Below are 17,329 nucleotides of genomic sequence, written 5' to 3'. Positions count from 1 at the left end.
TGTTTGTCATGATTTGTCAATCATATACTTGAATATAAATTACATTTGTATTTATTCATTCTTTGAACAAATACTATGTAAATGCCAAATGCTGATCCAAGTGCTAAATATACAACAAGTTTTCTGCTTGGTTGGGGCTTGTATTCTAGAAAGGAGAGTAAAACAATTTTTAAAAATGGAAATATATAGGAATCAGGATGGGCTGAGTGACGGAGTGTAAGGGGACAGAAGGGCTGCATTTGACAGAACAACCAAGGAAGGCTTCTTAGAAGAGGTGACATGGGAGGAAATGAAAAGCCAAGAAGTCAGATGTGCACAGAGAGAGGGAAAGAGCACCTTCCGCAGGGTGGGTGTCTCGGGAAGTAGCAGAGCTTGGTCCTCTCAAGGGTCAGAACAAAAGCCAGGGGTGCTGGAGCAACTGGAAGAGAGACGAGATGGTCTTAGAAGGAGCCTTGCCAGACTCAGTGTGAGGTGTGTCATTTATTCTTTGTGGGGCGGGAGGCCATAAGATCTTAAGGAGGTGAATGAGATCTTACTTAGCAGGGTGTCTCTATGTCCTGGTTTGCCAGAGATGGCTCCAATTTATAATTGTCATGGGGAAGTTGTTAATGTTATCATTTTACTCTCAAAAGTGTAGATTTGGATGATGCATTTTATAGTCATTATAAGTAGAAGGGGCAAAAATGGAAGCAAAGAGTACAGGTAAGAGGCTGTTTCAGCCGTCCAGGTCCAGATGGTGTTGGCCACCATCAGTGGGGCTGCAGCAAAAATCCACAGAAAGACAAATGCTGACAAATTTTCCTCCAATCACGTAGTGAAGGGCAGTGGAGCCAGGGCCAGTTTCCAGGCCTCGTGGATCTCAGCCTACAGCTGGTGTCGTCCTCAGTCATAGGATCAACTGGTCAGTGTGGCACTGTTGGAAATGTGGAGTCCCGTGAAATTAAGTTACTTCCCATACAGCTGGTCATTAAACTGTATCTGCTGGGGATGGGGAAAAACAGGCCAGTCAGGGCGGGAGTGCCAGGGAAGGGGCACTGCTATCTGAGATGGTGTGAAAAGAGAAAGATACAGGGCCAAAATAGTATTCTGACAGATGTTTGGAAGGCAGAACCCACAGGATGTGCGGATGGATGGGATGTAGGCTGACATCAGGGTGACGAGTGTTCAGCCTCAGCAACTAGAGGGAGATGCAATTTTCTTCTTGAATGTTGTTATAATCTCTGAATTCTTAACCCAAGCATCCCGATTATTTATTTACTTATTCTTTTTTTTAAAATTTATAAATAATAGTTGTTTATTTAGCTCACTGCTCTGGAGACTGCGAAGTCCAAGAGCATGGCACCAACATCTGGCAAAGTCTTTCCTTTAGCTGAGGGGTCAAGGAAGGAAGCAAGCACATAAGACAGAGAGAAAAGTGGCTCTAACTCAACATTTTTATCAGAAACCTACTCCCACAACAACTAATCTACTCCTGCATAACAGCATTAATTCATTCATGTTCATTTCTTAAAAGCCCCACCTATTAATATTGTTATACTGGCAATTAAATTTCAACGTGAGTTTCAGCAGGGAAATTCAAAGCATAGCAGTATCTAAACAATATAACAGAACCAGATCACATGCTTTCATGTGATTGATTATAAAGCAAAATGTGGATTAAAGAATAAAGCAAACTGGCAGGATACATTCATGTGAAAACACATAGGTTGGGTTTAAGCACATACACACAAGATACTATGCATAAATGATAAATGCACAGATAGCAGAAATATAAAATAGGAACTTTCTGTTCCTGTGTGAACTTTTGCCAGTGTTCCAGAAGACAAGATTAAATGAGCAGGTGTGCTTCTTCAGGGTTCTCCTGTTTGAGAGAGAGAAGTTAAAAGTCCTGCAGTTTCCTTCACTTGGCTGACATTGGTCACCTGCAGATAAGCTCTGTTTTCACAGATGAGATACTTCACCTTGTCTGGATATAGTCAGCTGAGGATCTACATGCCTGCTGGGCCAAGTAAAGGAAGATATTACTGTCTTACTCTGACTGTGGCTTTAATCTGAGTTCAGATTGTTTTCTCTTTTGGTCTCTCAGTAAAGCTAATAATTAATTTGCCTGATTTGCCATAGCCCATTTAATAGACATCATGCTTTAAAATATTTAAAATTATCTAGACATGCTAAAATCAGCAGGGATTACCTGGGCATTCCTAATTAACATCAAAATAAAAAAAATATGGAACATTTCATGAATTTGCTTGTCATCCTTGTGCAGGGGCCATGCTAATCTTCTCTGTATTGTTCCAATTTTAGTATATGTGCTGCCGAAGTGAGCACTATTTACTTATTCTTGATGGCTCAGGGTCATTTTGAACTATACCATAAGGAAAAGGGCCAAAACCAAGCTATGAAATTATTTAGTCCTTTACTGAATGACCCAGGGGCTCTACTTGGAAGTTCCTGTGTCGGCTCGTCCCACCTTACCTGCTTCCCTTCCTGCAGATGCCGGAAGCCTGTCTTCTTTAGGGTCGTTCTCCCAGCTTTTGAACAATCCGTTGATTGGATACACTACAATCTATACCTTTTGCAGTATATTGACCCCGACTGACTGGGATTTTTAATGGAAAAAGTAGAAAAAAATGAAGGAAAAAGATGAAATCATACTGTGGCCAAACGCATAGCAAGACTTACCAATCATTAGCATGTTTATTTATTTACATGATTATAAAATTCAAGCTAAATATGATAGCTCACATTTTTAGCCCCAGTCCTAGCCTATGGAGAAGCCACTGTCAGTTCTCGGTCCCCGACAATCACCCGCAGGCCTCGCAGGCTGCAGGAGCACCGCGCGCGCTCTGGGAGAGCTGGGGCCCCGGGTCGGCGTTCAGGACAGGGACAGTGCCGCTCCCTGCCACGCTCGCGGTGCTACCCTCAGTGGCGGAGGGCTCAGCCGGGCATCCTCCGATTCCGTGAGTTATCCTGCGTTCCACGGGGGCGGCACACAAAGCTCACCCTGCCTTTATTCACTGCAGAGGTTTGGAATAGATGATGTCTGTACTCTAGTAATAAATACTTTGCATCTGTTATTCATTAGAGATGATTATTTTATGTTTTCTTAATTTCTTTTTCAAAAAAACTTAGGACAGGTCTCCACATCATGATTCAGTAAGTGTTAATTTAGCAAACTTAAGTGATAAAAAATTGGTAAACTGTCCATCTGCTTGCCTTGCTCCAAAGAGGATTCGTTAGCAGCCAGCCTGTTTGTCAGCCGTCTTTCATTCTCTCCCTGCCTCTGTCCCTGCAGCTGGTCACACTTACAGCCACCGACATTCCCACCTGCACCCCTGCACAGCCCTGCCTGCTCCGGGAGCCAGTTTCTGACAAAGAAAGCGCTCATTACCTTCAAGCCGGCAGGCTCAATCGGCTTAGATAGTGTTAAATCTCTTTCCCAAAATTTCATGTTTATACTGTTTTCCAAAATCTAAAGTGTCTCTAATTACAGGATTGAAAATTACATTAACTGCCTTTCCTCAAGCAAAGGATTAAGTTTGTTTTTTTTCTGTCCTTCATTGTGCTGTATTTCTAAACCAATTCAGTTGATGAGCGCCTGTGTCCTCGTCTGTATCTGAACACTAAGTAAGTCTATGTGCATTGCAAGTAACTATCAATACTGCAGATAAGGCATTCCCTCCATCCCAGGTTATAGATACTATTGATTTAGTCATTACTTTCTGAATTTCTCATTTTCTAGGCTTGAAGATTTGCTTTGCCCAGCGTTTGTGATAATTGTGTCGCTGCATTTTAAATAGAGTTCTCAGTCAACCCTGTATGATATCCCAAGCAGGGAGTAAACAGCATTATTTCCATTTTCCAGTGATCAACTTCTGTTTCAGCTTAAAGAAAATCACTAACTGTCCTGTTTGTGGGTGACATTTGATCACTGATTTGCTAACAGTGTGGATGGAGAACATTCTATACTTTCTACTCCCTCCACTTTTTAAAACAGAAATTGCTCAGGTGAGACCTCATGCTAACAGAGTTATAGGAAAGGGCCATGGGACTGCATGGGTTTGAGCTGGCTCTGTCTGTATTTAGTGAGAGACAATATCTAATGAAAAGTAGGATTGAGCAGAAGCATTATCCTGAAAAATCAATGCAAAGAGACCGAGTTCAGCAACTTTATCTGGAGAAATCTGATATACAAGAAGGTTTTTGTGTGTTTTATTTTTGTGTTTTTTGGGGGTTAGGGTGTTGTTTTGTTTTTCCCCTCCCCATGTGTGGTATGGCAAGGACTTGGTTTATTTTGGTACCATATACAACCCGAGAAGTCTCCCTCTTTCTGCAGAAAGCCCATGCTGGAGACTTTGCCAGCATCAGGCAGAATGTGGCAAGTATCAGACAGATGGGCGCCCACACCTGCCTTCCTAACACCAGTTTATGAACTGAGGTAAATTACTTAGCACTTTGGGTTCAATTATCTACAAAATTTGGGTAATCTGAAGTTTCTTTTAGCCTTAGAATTTATGAGGTAAACAAATACTCCTTTGCTTAAAGTATTATTGATACTGAAATCTATCAAAAGGCCATTGTTCTGTAGGAACAATAAGGAGCCAAATTTGTGTCAGGCTAATTAAAGTCTCTTCCTCTCTTAAGGAATATGTGAAAAGACTCAAAAGCAAGGTGTTCAAATGAAAACACCAGCCCTTTGAGAAAAGGAAAAAGGAATAGTAGACATATTTAGGGTAATTATGTGACATATACTCACTGGTTATCTATGTCTAATAATAGCAAAATAAAATTAAGTTTGGTCATGGCTATTCATACCAGGGTCCCTCTCAAACTGCAGAGAATTTCAGTGACCACAGGAATAAGGTAGAGGACAAGAGGTTGGACTGCAGCATGAGGCACACTTGAATTACAATCCAGGTTCTGTGTGGCCTTGGATAAGTCACATAAAATCTCTTTGTTTTGTTTTTTTTCCTCTCTATAAAATCGGGACAAATAATAGAAAATAGCTAATAAGGTTGTTGTGATGATTAAATGAAATAATAATTGTAAGGCATGTAGTGCAGTGTTTAGTACATAATGGAAACTGAACAAATATCAATTGTAATGTTGAGGATATTGGTGGTGGTGGTGGTGGTAGTGGTGATGATAATGACTCCATTTGAGACTAAATCTCACTGATGTTATTTACAATGTCATCTGGCAGTGGCCAAGAAGGTATGACTTGGACTGCTCAATGTTCAGAATACACTAAAAAATACACTTTCACTTTCTAGACTCCTTTTTCTGAAATCTTACTAAATACTTCTTAATGCCACTTGTCCCATACAAATCATTATATTTCTATGAGATGATGACATAGTATATGCAAGGTGTGTGTGAGATCTTTCACCTCCTTGGTTAAGTATATTCCTAGGTATTTTATTTTCTTTGTAGCTATTGTGAATGGTATTGAGTCTTTGATTTGACTCTCAGCTTGACTGTTATTCATATACAGAAATGCTACTGATTTATGTACATTGATTTTGTATCCTGAGACTTTGCTGAATTTATTTATCAATTACAAGAGACTCTTGGTGGGATCTTTGGGTTTTTCTAGAGACAAAATCATATTGTCCATGAGGAGTGATAGTTTGACCTCCTCTTTCCCAACAATACTCTTAATATTTTTCTCTTATCTGACTGCCCTAGCTAGGACTTCGTACTTCACAGATCTGGAAAAAATAATTCTACACTTTGTTTGGAGCCCGAAAAGAGCCTGAATAGCCAAAGCAGTCTTAAGCAAAAAGAACAAATCTGGAGGCATCACATTATCAGACTTCAAACTATACTACAAGGCTATAGTAACCAAAACAGCATGGTATTGGCACAAAAATAGAGACATAGACCACTGGAACAGAAGAGAGAACCCAGATATAAAACAATCCATATACAGCCAACTGATCTTTGACAAAGCAGATAACAACAAACATTGGGGAAAAGAAGCACTATTCAATAAACGCTGCTGGGAAAATTGCACAGCCACATGCAGTAGAATGAAACAGGACCCTACCTCTCACCACTCACAAAAGTTAATTCAAGATGGATAAAAGATATAGATCTAAGGCATGAAGCCATAAGAATTCTAGAGGAAAATGTAGGGAAAAACTCTCCTAGATATTGGCCTAGACAAAGAATTTATGAAAAAGACCCTGATGGCAATCATGGCAACAACAAAAATTAATTAATGGGATTTGATTAAACTAAAGAACTTCTGCACAGCTAAGGAAATAGTCAAAGGAGCAAACAGACAACCTATAGAATGGGAGAAAATATTCCCAAGCTACACACCTAATAAAGGGCTAATAACCAGAATTTAAAAGAACTCAGGCAAATCTGCAAGAAAAAACCAAACAACCCTATTAAAAAGTGGGCAAAAGACATGAAAAGATTCTTCTCAAAAGAAGAAGGACAAATGGCCAAGAAGCATATGAAGAAATGCTAAAAATTGCTGGTCATAAGGGAAATGCAAATTAAAACCAGAATAAGATATCAACTTTCCCTATTAGAATGGCTTTTATTTAAAAGTCCAAAAACAATAGATGCTGGCATGGATGCAGAAAGATAGGAACACTTATACACTGTTGGTGGCACTGCAAATTAGTACAACCTCTATGGAAAACTGTATGGAGAGTCCTCAAAGAACTAAAAGTAGACCTACAAATTTGATCCAGCAATTCCACTACTGGCTATCTACCTAAAGGGAAAGAAATCATTTTACCAAAAAGACACCTGGGCTTGAATGTTTGTAGCAGCACAATTCACAATTGCAAAGATGTGGATCAACCCAAGTGTCCATCAATTCATGAGTGGATTAATAAACTATGGTATATGAACACCATGGAGTACTAGTCAGCCATAAAAAGATGAATTAATACCTTTTGCAGCAATCTGGATGAAGCTGGAGACCATTCTCCTAAGTGAAGTATCACAAGAATAGAAAAAACACAAAAACCACATGTACTCACTATTATATTGGAACTAACCGATGAGCACACACGTGCGCAGAAGGAAGTAAAACTCAATGGAAAGAACCCGAGGGGGTGGGAAGAAATCAACCTGATGGGTACTATGAGCACTGTTTGGGTAACAGGCACACTTATAGCCAGGACTCAAGCATTACAAAAATGATTCATGTAACCTAAAACATTTGTACCCCCTTAATATTCTGAAATTTTTTAAAAAGAAAATAATCAGATAACTAGAAGCACCTGAAATCTTGTTTTTGAGCATTGTGGACGGTCTTTAATCATCTACAACTGTGGACATTTCAACTGTTGCCAACATCCAGTCATGGCACATCCTCCCCAGCGTATTGCTAACTCACTTCTTACTAAACATTTACTTCTTACTCCTTGGTACATAAGACAAAAAGAAACACTATCATAGAAATAAAATCAATGATTTCTTTTTTTTTTTTAATGATTTCTTGCTGTTACTGTTCCTACCTCCAGTAAAAGCTATAATTCATGGGGTAATAATAGATTTTATTGATAAGGGAATTGTTGGTGTGTAGAGAAAAGGAGAGGCCAGAGAACACATATGTATGCATATTCTCCTATCAGCCAAATTATTGCAAATGAAGAACCAATGATAATGAAAGACAGAAAAAATTGGCACCTCAAGCTAAATTGGACATAGGTTCAATTCTTAGTAATATCTATGAATGGCTTCTGCATATAGGAATTGATCCATATCATCCGTTGAGAATGAGAAATCTGAAACCATGATTCTAAGAATTTTGGATTCCTTAAGAATGGACATTGGGTGACCAATTTTGTTATTTAGTCACATAATAAATACATTTTTAAAAAATAATCAGACCTACCATCTATTATCATCATTGTTTCGTAATAGCAACAATGACTTACAGCAAACTTGGAAAAACACAATTTCAAAAAAATTGAAAGTCCTTTAAATTGAATAAATTTAACTACTTGAAAAATTCTTAATGTTGTTCTTATAGTTTTAATTTTGCTATAGATGTAAAAGTTTTTGCCAGACTTGCACGGCTCCACAGTGCAGCATTTGGGAACCATGATGTTGGCATCTGATGATGTTGGCACTTGTATGTCACCAAAGGTCAGGGATTCAGATTCTGCTCAACCCTAACTCTTGATGACATTAGTGTCCACACCTAGCTCTGCGGGCTCTGTGGCACTGGCGCATATTCAACAGGGGTTCTCAGAACCAAGTCTCCTAAGTCCCCTGCCGGCAGGGAGACCCTTTAGACTTACAAGCACATGCATGCTCTTGGGCAGAGGACACCTCTGAGTGGTGGGTCAGGCCAACTAAGGGCTGAAAAACCAGAAACCCATTGTTTACTTTGGCATCCGTATTTCACAGTACACTCAAAAACAGCTTTGTATTTAGCAATTTTGGGGGGACTCCGTTCCTTTATTTTACAGCCACTCAGTGCCTGGCATAGTACAAGCTCCTGTGATCGTTTTTCAAGCCATTAAATGTTAACTTCATTTGCTTGTATGAATTATGCTTTGCTCTTTTAGTTTTGTAATGAAAAATAAGTACAGGTTATGCAAGCAATAACCCCTGTGTACGCAGCAGCTATCTTTCTAAACGGTTCATTATGCCACAGTCTGGTACTCCATTAAATATAGATTACAGACCGCTGAATAAATGAATACCAACTAAGCGTCCCCATCCTTCTGCACATATCAATGCAAATAATGAATTGTGGCATCTCATGAAAATGGAAAACTAAGAAGAGTGGGTCAAGAAGTAATTACACATTTGTCTTATCTCATGCTTCTTGCCCTCAAAACAGCAGAATACATCATGGGGTTGAGGGAACCGTGCAAAGATATTTCTGATCTGTTATTACTGGTAGACGCATACACTCTATTCTTGTTTTCTTTTTCCCCACAGATTTTTCTGTGGGAGGGGCCACACTGGACCTAGGAGTCACTCTTGTTTGCTTTATTAAGCTCTGTGAAGTGAGACCTTCTGCAAGCCTCCTCGGCTGTTTGAAGGGAGAAAATGTCATGTAATTATCCCCGTCTCTCACTTGGTGCCTGGGTGAGCACTTGCCTCTCCTCACCCGCATCAAAATCATCAAAATCGGGAATTTCTATGCCAGAGAACGAGGACAGTGTCATGGCTTGGACACAAATGGACATTTCTACTGACTCTCTTTGCCTTTGACTTTAGACAGGTCCCTCCAGCCAGGAGTCCTTGCTTTGGTCCTTATTAATCCACCCATATTTTAAATAGAACTATTTGAGAGGAATAAGAATAACGGAGAATTGGCTTCCTGGGAGTCAATAGCTTAAGTGGCCTGAGGGTGTGTCTTAGTTTACATTCTGAGAAGATAAAGAAAGATGTAATTCAATTCTAGTTTTCAATGCAAGGATCACCTCCACCGAAGGGCAAAGCAAGTGGTTTTATTTTCTCTTTGGCAGTTGCAGTAGCTGCCTCTTAGCTGATTGTCTTCTGTTTAATCTCACACCCTCCTGCCCTTTGAGAACCTCATTTCTTCAACTGCAGCTTTCATCTGCTCCTCTGCACGTCCCCTGTGCTTTCAGTCAGTTAGGTTTCCTCACTGGTTCAAGAAAAACACAAAGGACCTCTTCAGTGCCATCCGTTTCCTTCTTGTCCTGCCAAAATCCTTAAAGGAACCTAAAGGAGTGTTTTGTTTCCTCTCTGCGCATTCACTGCTCCTTAATCTACCGCAGTCTAGCTTTTTCCTTCTTCCTGTACTACCAGACTGCTCCCTCAAAGGTCACCTGTAGCTTCCTAAATGCATTTTTTCCCTTCTCATTTCTTCCTCTCCTTGGTCTTTCTTTGGCACTTGATATTATTAACTCTCCTTCTGATTCCTGCAACTTTCTTTTTTGCTGGCTTTTGTACCACTCTGCTATTAATATATTATTTGGACAGCCAAATGCCTATTCTTTTCTTTTCCGTCACTGGTTTTATTTCTTTTTCAAATCTCTAAAATGTTTCTATCAACCAAGATTTTGTGTTTAATCTCTTCTTTTCTCCTTCTTTTGTGGTTAGACATAACTTTGGCACCTTCTGGGAAGGACATTTTCTGCCTACTTCTTCCCTCCAGGAGTAGTAGATGCCTCCCTCCCTTGTGGCCTTGATGCCCAAACTGTCTGTTTGTCACACTAGATAGCAGCCACCTCTTGCATCTTTTCAGCCCGACTGCTTGGTGCATGGCAGCGTTTCAGGAAAACTGTGGAATACATGGATGAGTAAAAGGGTATGCTGAATCACTTTTGCCAATAACAAAAATAAGTTCCGGTGCTTTATAAACATTTTTTCAGATAGCCTTAACAATGGGAGTGTCAAAAAGTGACCAGGGCCACATCTGGGGGTGACGCACTTCCCAATGTTTAGTTATCAGAAACGGCAGGGGGAAGTAAGGCTTCAAGAGGTAGTTGCAAGTATCAAAGAGAGAGTAACAGGATTCCAGGAGAGACTTTTTCTTATTGTCTCATAACTGCAGCTAAGACCCAAATCTGAGGATAAAAAGCATTAAGTACTACTGTATATTCTAAGTTTATAAATATTCACACAGAGACAGCACGTGTGAGACAGGTGAAAGACCACCGATGCCTACTTGGCTCAGAAAGGGCATTTTCCCACCTGCAAGGCAAAGAATAGGATGACATAAGACTTACTCATTAAGTCCTCAGGGGACTGCCAACGTTTTGGAGAGATATCCCTACAGTCATGGGCGTGCCCATCTGTGCTATCTGGGCAGGGACCATAGAACTGCTGAGAGGCGGTCAGGCTAAGGAGCATGGTAATGGCATAGGATAAGCCCTGTCCTTTGCTGTGCCAACTACGCTTCTCAGGGGTTCAGTGCACACAGCGGAAGCTAGCTGGGCATGTGGCCCAGTCAGGAGCCTTGGCTTCTAGCTGAAGGAGATCAGGATGGAAGACCAGGGTAGGAACTTAGAAAGTGGTAGAGGAGGCAAGTGCAGGGCTAGAACTCACGCGTTAGAGAACAGTACAGTGGAATGGGGCCCCGCAAGAGTGTTCAAAGAACTTTTGCCTGTGTCCTGTAAGGTGGCCAGCTTGGTTGCCTGCCATGTATTTTAAGCCGGTAAATAAGTATTAGCCAACAAGGAGAGAACTCCCACTCACTCAATTTCCTGCTGTAATCCTCACTGCCCCAACACATCTGAGGAGTTAGCACCTGGGGGAGGGAGGAGGAGAGAAGGAAAGAGCTCACCATGCCATGGATCCCCCAGGACTGATGAGCCTGAGCCAGGGCTGCCATGTGGGGCAGGTAAAAGGCAAGATGCTTTAGAACTTAGCTTGAGAGTAAAACTTTCAACAGAACAGGACCTAGTCTAAATGTTGCAGTGAGGATTTTCCAAAAGTCAAGAGTAACTGAGAAGTTACAGAATCTGTCCAAGATGCTATTAAGTGATCCACTGCCTACCAGGAAAGAAGGGACAAGCAGACTATTTAAGACCTTTATAACATAGCTGCAAAAAGGCATATTGGCATGACATATTGAGAGAGATCAGGTGCCAGGGAGAGACTGAGGTGCTGTCAGGAGGAAGGCCAACACAACAATTGCCCAGAGACTTCACCCGATAATCCCTAAGATTGAGAGTCTGACTCGAGCTTCACAACTTTGGCCAGTTCATTTTTTTATTTTTTACTTTATCATTATTATTTAAAAAATATTTTTATGTCCCAGAGGAAAATAGACCTTAGGAAGGCTGATTCTTTCTAAGCAACTCATAAAAGAGTGATACATGAGACAGAATGTGAGTTTATTTATTAATAATATAGCATATTATCTCAGAATTCCTAGGGGTCTGGACTCTGTGATGCAACCAGGTAAGTGAGTTATATATGAGGTAGATCGTTAAAAAGCTGTTTTAAAGGTATCTAATGACATCAGACCCTGAAATCCCACAACATTCAGTACCACAGTGGTACAGGCCTGCTACCTACTTTGTGGTCCAAAAAGGCCACGCGCCTGAGCCAGGCGTCCCGCTTGAGCAAACGGATCTGGGCTGGGCCCTCTAGGGTTGGTCTCTGAGACTCTTCCTTGCCAAGCTTCACAGATCAAGGAAAACTTTGGTGTCTGAGAAACCTACTTCTTCATTCAGCCACAGTACATTTCTAAGCATCTCCTAACGTGCTGGAAACTATGCCAGACACTGAGGTGTGTAATTTGGTGGTGTGTCTATTGTTAAAAGAAAAACTTTAGTCAAGCAAATTTAACAGAAACTGAATTGAGGAAAGGAAGATTTACGAATCGGGCAGCCTTCAGAACCGGAAGAGGTTCAGAGAGCGCCTGTTGGTGCAGTGGGGGGAGCACTCAGGGACAGAGCATGGCGTGTGGCGCAGACGTGGTTTGACCGGTGTGGCTCAGCGTTTGGCTGATGGGGCACGGTCTGGGACTCAGCTAGCTGTTACAAAAGACACAGTCCTAAGTTAGGCTTTTGGTTTGTTTATGTACTAATTAAGGTGCAGTTCACTAAGTATGGGCTCAAGGACCTGAGGCCAAATGTAGTTTAATTTAGCCTCACCCATACCATAGCTCAAGGGAAGTGCTCAACTGGTCCTACTTCTCCCACCTTGGTCAAAAGGCAAAGACAGGAAGGAGAGTTCCCCAGGGGTGATGCATTGACTGGTGGAGGAATTCACATTTGAGCATCTTCCAAGTGGAGTCCCTTTTCCACCAATCCATAGTGTTTGTAATGGAACATTCTGATCTAACCACATCTCATCTCCCATCAGAGGGTGGCATGCCCTCTATTTTTCTTCTCAGGCCATTGTTTCCAGCAATTACCCTTTTAAAATGAAGATATATCTCCCAATAGCTAAAAGAAAAGGACGCACTTGGACATGACTAGAACAGAGAACAGTTTACAAAAAGAACAGTGGTTCGGAGGGTGAAGATGCTCTTGTGCTATGGCCATGGCTCTGCCTCTCCTCTGTGGTTGCCTCTCTGTCAGAGACATGAGGCAGTGGCAGCCCAAGATCCAGGCTCCCTAGACTTAGCATATCTAGAGGAGACTTCCTTACTCCTCCAAGTTGCTGCAGGAACACAACATCCTGATTTGTACCAGTCTAATTATGCCTCTGGCAGCAGTCGGAAGCTACTGATATACTGGGTGCAGTCCAGATGGACTCAGCTCAAATCTCCTTGAAAAGCTCCCCCCTCCCCCGTCCTCTGTGTGTTGCCACCTTTACTGTCTCTGTAAACCGAAGATAATAAAAGAAGGCCAACAAAAATAGAAGTCAAGGATGAGAAGTTAAAGCTGATCATATAGTCCTAGCAATCCAAATAGCATGATTTCACTGTGAAACAAAACACCATACATTTAAGTGAATAAACTTCTTCTGCACCCTTAAAAAAAAAAAACAAAACAAAACAGTGGGAAGACCTGCCTTAAACGCACATACACAAATATACACACCCCCCTCCCTGAATACAAGATACATATATATTCTAAATATATAAATAAATTATATATTTAAATATTATGAGTATAAATATATGTGAAGTATATATAGAGAATACATATATTTATCTTCTATTTGGAAAATAGAAGCCATAAACATAAGCCGTAAGACATTTATTTATTTGCTTCCTTATTCCGTTCTCTCGCAATGATAGTAGAGGAGGTGGTGGTAGGTGACAGCAAGTCCTTATAAAGCGCTTATTGTGTGGCGGGCGGTGTTCTAATGGCTTCTCTCCACTAACTCATGCTCGCGGCCTGGTACCTAGTCATTGCCGTCATCATCATGGACCCCGGGTAACCGTAAATCGCTTACGCTCACCCACGCTGGAGGTGGCAGCAGCGGGACCGCACAGCGGGCGGACTTGCTCGCAGGCTCCTGTTCTCACGCTCAGGCTCCAGCGCGGTCCCCACGCTAGAGCTCGCCAGCCCGTCTCCTGCTGTCCCAGCCACGGCCGGGGCTTGCGGCAAGGGTGCGTCTCCTAAGCAGCTCGATCCTTCAGTCCCCTGTGAAATACATTATGAAGGAGGACACGGCATCCCGGCGGAGTCTCAGGTTGGGGAAGTGGTTGAGGAAATGCTCAGTTTATGGCTCGCTCCTTCCCTAGATTCCCCAGCAAAAGTAGATCGCCCTGATAGTGGTGAGGAAAAAGAAAGTGCAGATAAACCTGGCATATGGGGGAAAGTACTCGGCACAGAAAGCCCCTGCCAGCTAGGGAACTTCAGTGATTTTCTCATCATTTGCCACCATTCTTGTTCCACCCAGCAGGAAGGAAAGCAGCACATTAATATTCCAATATCACTCAGAATTTTCAAGCTTTATATGTGATGGTTTGATTTCCATGGAGAGGTCACAGTGGGTATTTCATGAGTACCGGAGAATGGTGTCCCCCTAGATCACCACCCCTTCATCTAGATGCCCTGGTACAGAATTCACCTCTATAATAATGCTTCTGAGTCTGCGTTGCTGCTGTTTGTACACGTATCTGTCACTTTTACTACACAGTGAAGTTTTACAGTCAAATATTTGCTTTATATATTTTCTATCTTCAATATAAGCCCCATATCTGGCCATAGATATTGGAACAATGAGTCAATTGATGAATTTAAAAACATAACTGTTGACCCCTGAAAGCTCTGTGATCTGACCCAGCCAAATATTTCCTCCCTGATGGTGTTCAAAAGTGTCAGCTTCTACAGTTCATCTGTGTCCCACACACTCCTTCAACACTGAAGGTGGCAGCTCCACTTTCCCTCTCTGTGCTTTTCAGTTTGCAGAGAGCTCTATAGAAGGCACTGTGGCTCATTCATATTCATCACAGGTGTGCTTCAGTTTACATTTCCAAAATAAATTGATGTATGCTACAGTTTTGCAAAAGGGTGCACCTCCCTACTTTCTATGACCTTTAGTATACTGTTGCATGAAGGACCAGAATGATAAATAATTTGACAAAACCAAAGCATCAAAACAAACTGCAGCAATCCTTTTACCAAACTTTCCATTGATTTGTAGCCAGATTACAGTTACTCCACCTCAGCTCGGGTATTTCTAGGTTCAGAAGAAAGTCACAGGTTGTAATCTCTGATGCCAGACTCACAGTGGCCAGACAGTAGATCCAAAGTGGGGTCTCACTGAGACTTGGAGCTGGGCCTGGCCTGCAGGCACAGTTCACAGGCTCCCTGAGCGCCGGACCCCTGGGGACAGTGAGGAACCACAGGCACTCTGGAGCCAGTCCAGAGTGAGATGACTTCCTGGTAGTGGTAACTTGAGTAAATTCTCAGCATCCCAATTTCTTCAGCTAGAAAAGGGAAACCATTAGCTATCTAGCTACTAGGTTTGTAGAGGGGACTGAATATGGTGACACATGAAAAGTATTACAAGTTTGTACCAAGTATGTGTCCAACAAATGTCACTGAATATTATTATGATTATCATTATTATTTTTATAGAGTTAACCATCAAATCTCTATAGATCTATTTCTTTTTGGATTTCCAAAGTGCTAATTGAATATACTCTCTCACTGGCTTTTTGTGAAATATGTTAGAATTCAGTGTGTGTGTGTGCAGGTAGCTACGTTACTTGGAAAGAGGGATTCCTCTCAGTTGTTACTGAACCATGGTCAGTGGCGGAAGAACTGACTTGAGTCTCTATAATGTTGAAAACAAAAGAAGAATACAAAGAAGCCTGCATATTCTTAGTTATAGAAACCCTGTGTCTGAAATGCACCTTTGAATGTAGCTGTGGATGGATCCAGCCACTGCCTATTTCTGAGTCATCAGATGAAGAACAAAAGCATGAAAGAAAGAATGCATGCCCTCCTCACTCGTGTTGCTGCTGGTCTTCTCACAGCAAAATCTCATTAAACATATGTCCCCCGCTAAAGACTGCAGCCTTCCCAACCTCTGAGAGAATTTCTGGCAACTTTGCTTATTAGGATCAAAAGCTTCAAGCAATTACAGGAGTTCCCTATTTTCCTGATTAAAAGCTATCTTTCAAAAAATGTTCCCTCTAAGCTACTTAAGTTTCTAAGCTTCTAACCTTTTAGTCTAGGTTTTCTCCCTTCACTTGAACCAAACAGGGACCTGATAACTCCCCCTCTTCTACCCTGTGGGTCCCCAGCTCTTCCCGCCCGGTCAGCAGATGCAGCGGCGCAAGCTGTGCTCCCCTGGGCTTCTCTGCCTGCCCCGTCCTCTCCCGCTTCCCTGTCTGAGCCCCAGCAGGCTGTTGAGAACAGTGAGCTTTGCTTCAGGATTCTTGTTTCCATGAAAACCTGGCCAGTGATCTAATGCTTGTGGAGGCTTTGGGAAATCAGATTCTCTGAACAATTTCAAGTGGCTGGTTACTAAATGCAATGACACTATTTCTCCCACTTCTGTAGCACTCCCTGATTCTGAGATGTGCTTCCTGGAGAGGATAAGGGACAGGAAAACAGTTACTGGGATGGAGAATTTAAGGATCAGAGAAATACGTTACTTCTCCTACACGGCAGGGAGGGGAAGGGTGCCCGGACTGGAACCTTCCAGCTGTGCTGCCGGCCGTCGAGGAATGGGAGAGGAGCCGCTGAGCGCAGGGCTGTCTGCCAGGCAGCAGCACCACCTGTGTCCAGACCCCACGACCTCCACATTGTCACGCACCACCTGGCTCTGCACTGGGATGGGCTTCGTTTCTGTCATTGAGAAAAATCCAACGTTCACCTCTCTCGGGCTTCAGAAGAGAAGCAGGTGACCAGAGCAGAGTAGCAGGTCCCAAAGGCCAGGGACTCCAAGCAGGGCTGCTCATTGGGTACAGTACGGCCAGGGCCGTGCCAGGTTGCTGCCGCAGCCACAGCAGATAGAGAGGACAGGGGCGCAGCGCGCTGAGCCTGAGTCCCTGCGCCGGCGCCGGGCACGACCGTCGTCCGCGCCCCGACCCTCCCGGGGCTCCCGGTTACTTTTCCAAGTTCTCCTGAACGGGTCTCCTTGGCTGCCGCAAGACGCCCGACACTTCTCTTTCCCTCCTGTTACACAGACTCTTTCACTGATGTCATCCGCGAAAGCTTGGAGAGACTCGCCTTCGACGACGCGGCCACGCCGCTCCCGCGGCTCCTCGCTGCACAAAGGCCGGCTGGGCCCTGTCGCCGCCGCCACCACCATGTACACACACAGAGAGACACAGAGAGACACACAGAGACACACACACAGACACACAGAGAGAGACACACAGACACACACAGACACACACACAGACACACAGAGACACACACACAGACACACAGAGACACACAGAGACACACAGAGAGACACACACATAGACTCACACAGACACACACACAGACACAGACACAGACACAGAGAC

At 42.7% G+C, this 17,329-nt stretch overlaps 1 non-coding gene across 1 annotated transcript; it reads right to left on the bottom strand.

Moving 5' to 3' along the window:
- Positions 1–2,221: 2,221 nt before the first annotated feature.
- LOC123644180 lies at positions 2,222–2,328 on the bottom strand. Its single transcript, XR_006737007.1, has one exon. It is a non-coding gene; the product is annotated as a U6 spliceosomal RNA (small nuclear RNA).
- Between the last annotated feature and the right edge of the window lie 15,001 nt (positions 2,329–17,329).

This window comes from Lemur catta, chromosome 8, assembly GCF_020740605.2.
Source record: "Lemur catta isolate mLemCat1 chromosome 8, mLemCat1.pri, whole genome shotgun sequence".
Lineage (NCBI taxonomy): Eukaryota > Metazoa > Chordata > Mammalia > Primates > Lemuridae > Lemur > Lemur catta.
This window is presented reverse-complemented; position numbering and strand designations above follow the sequence as displayed.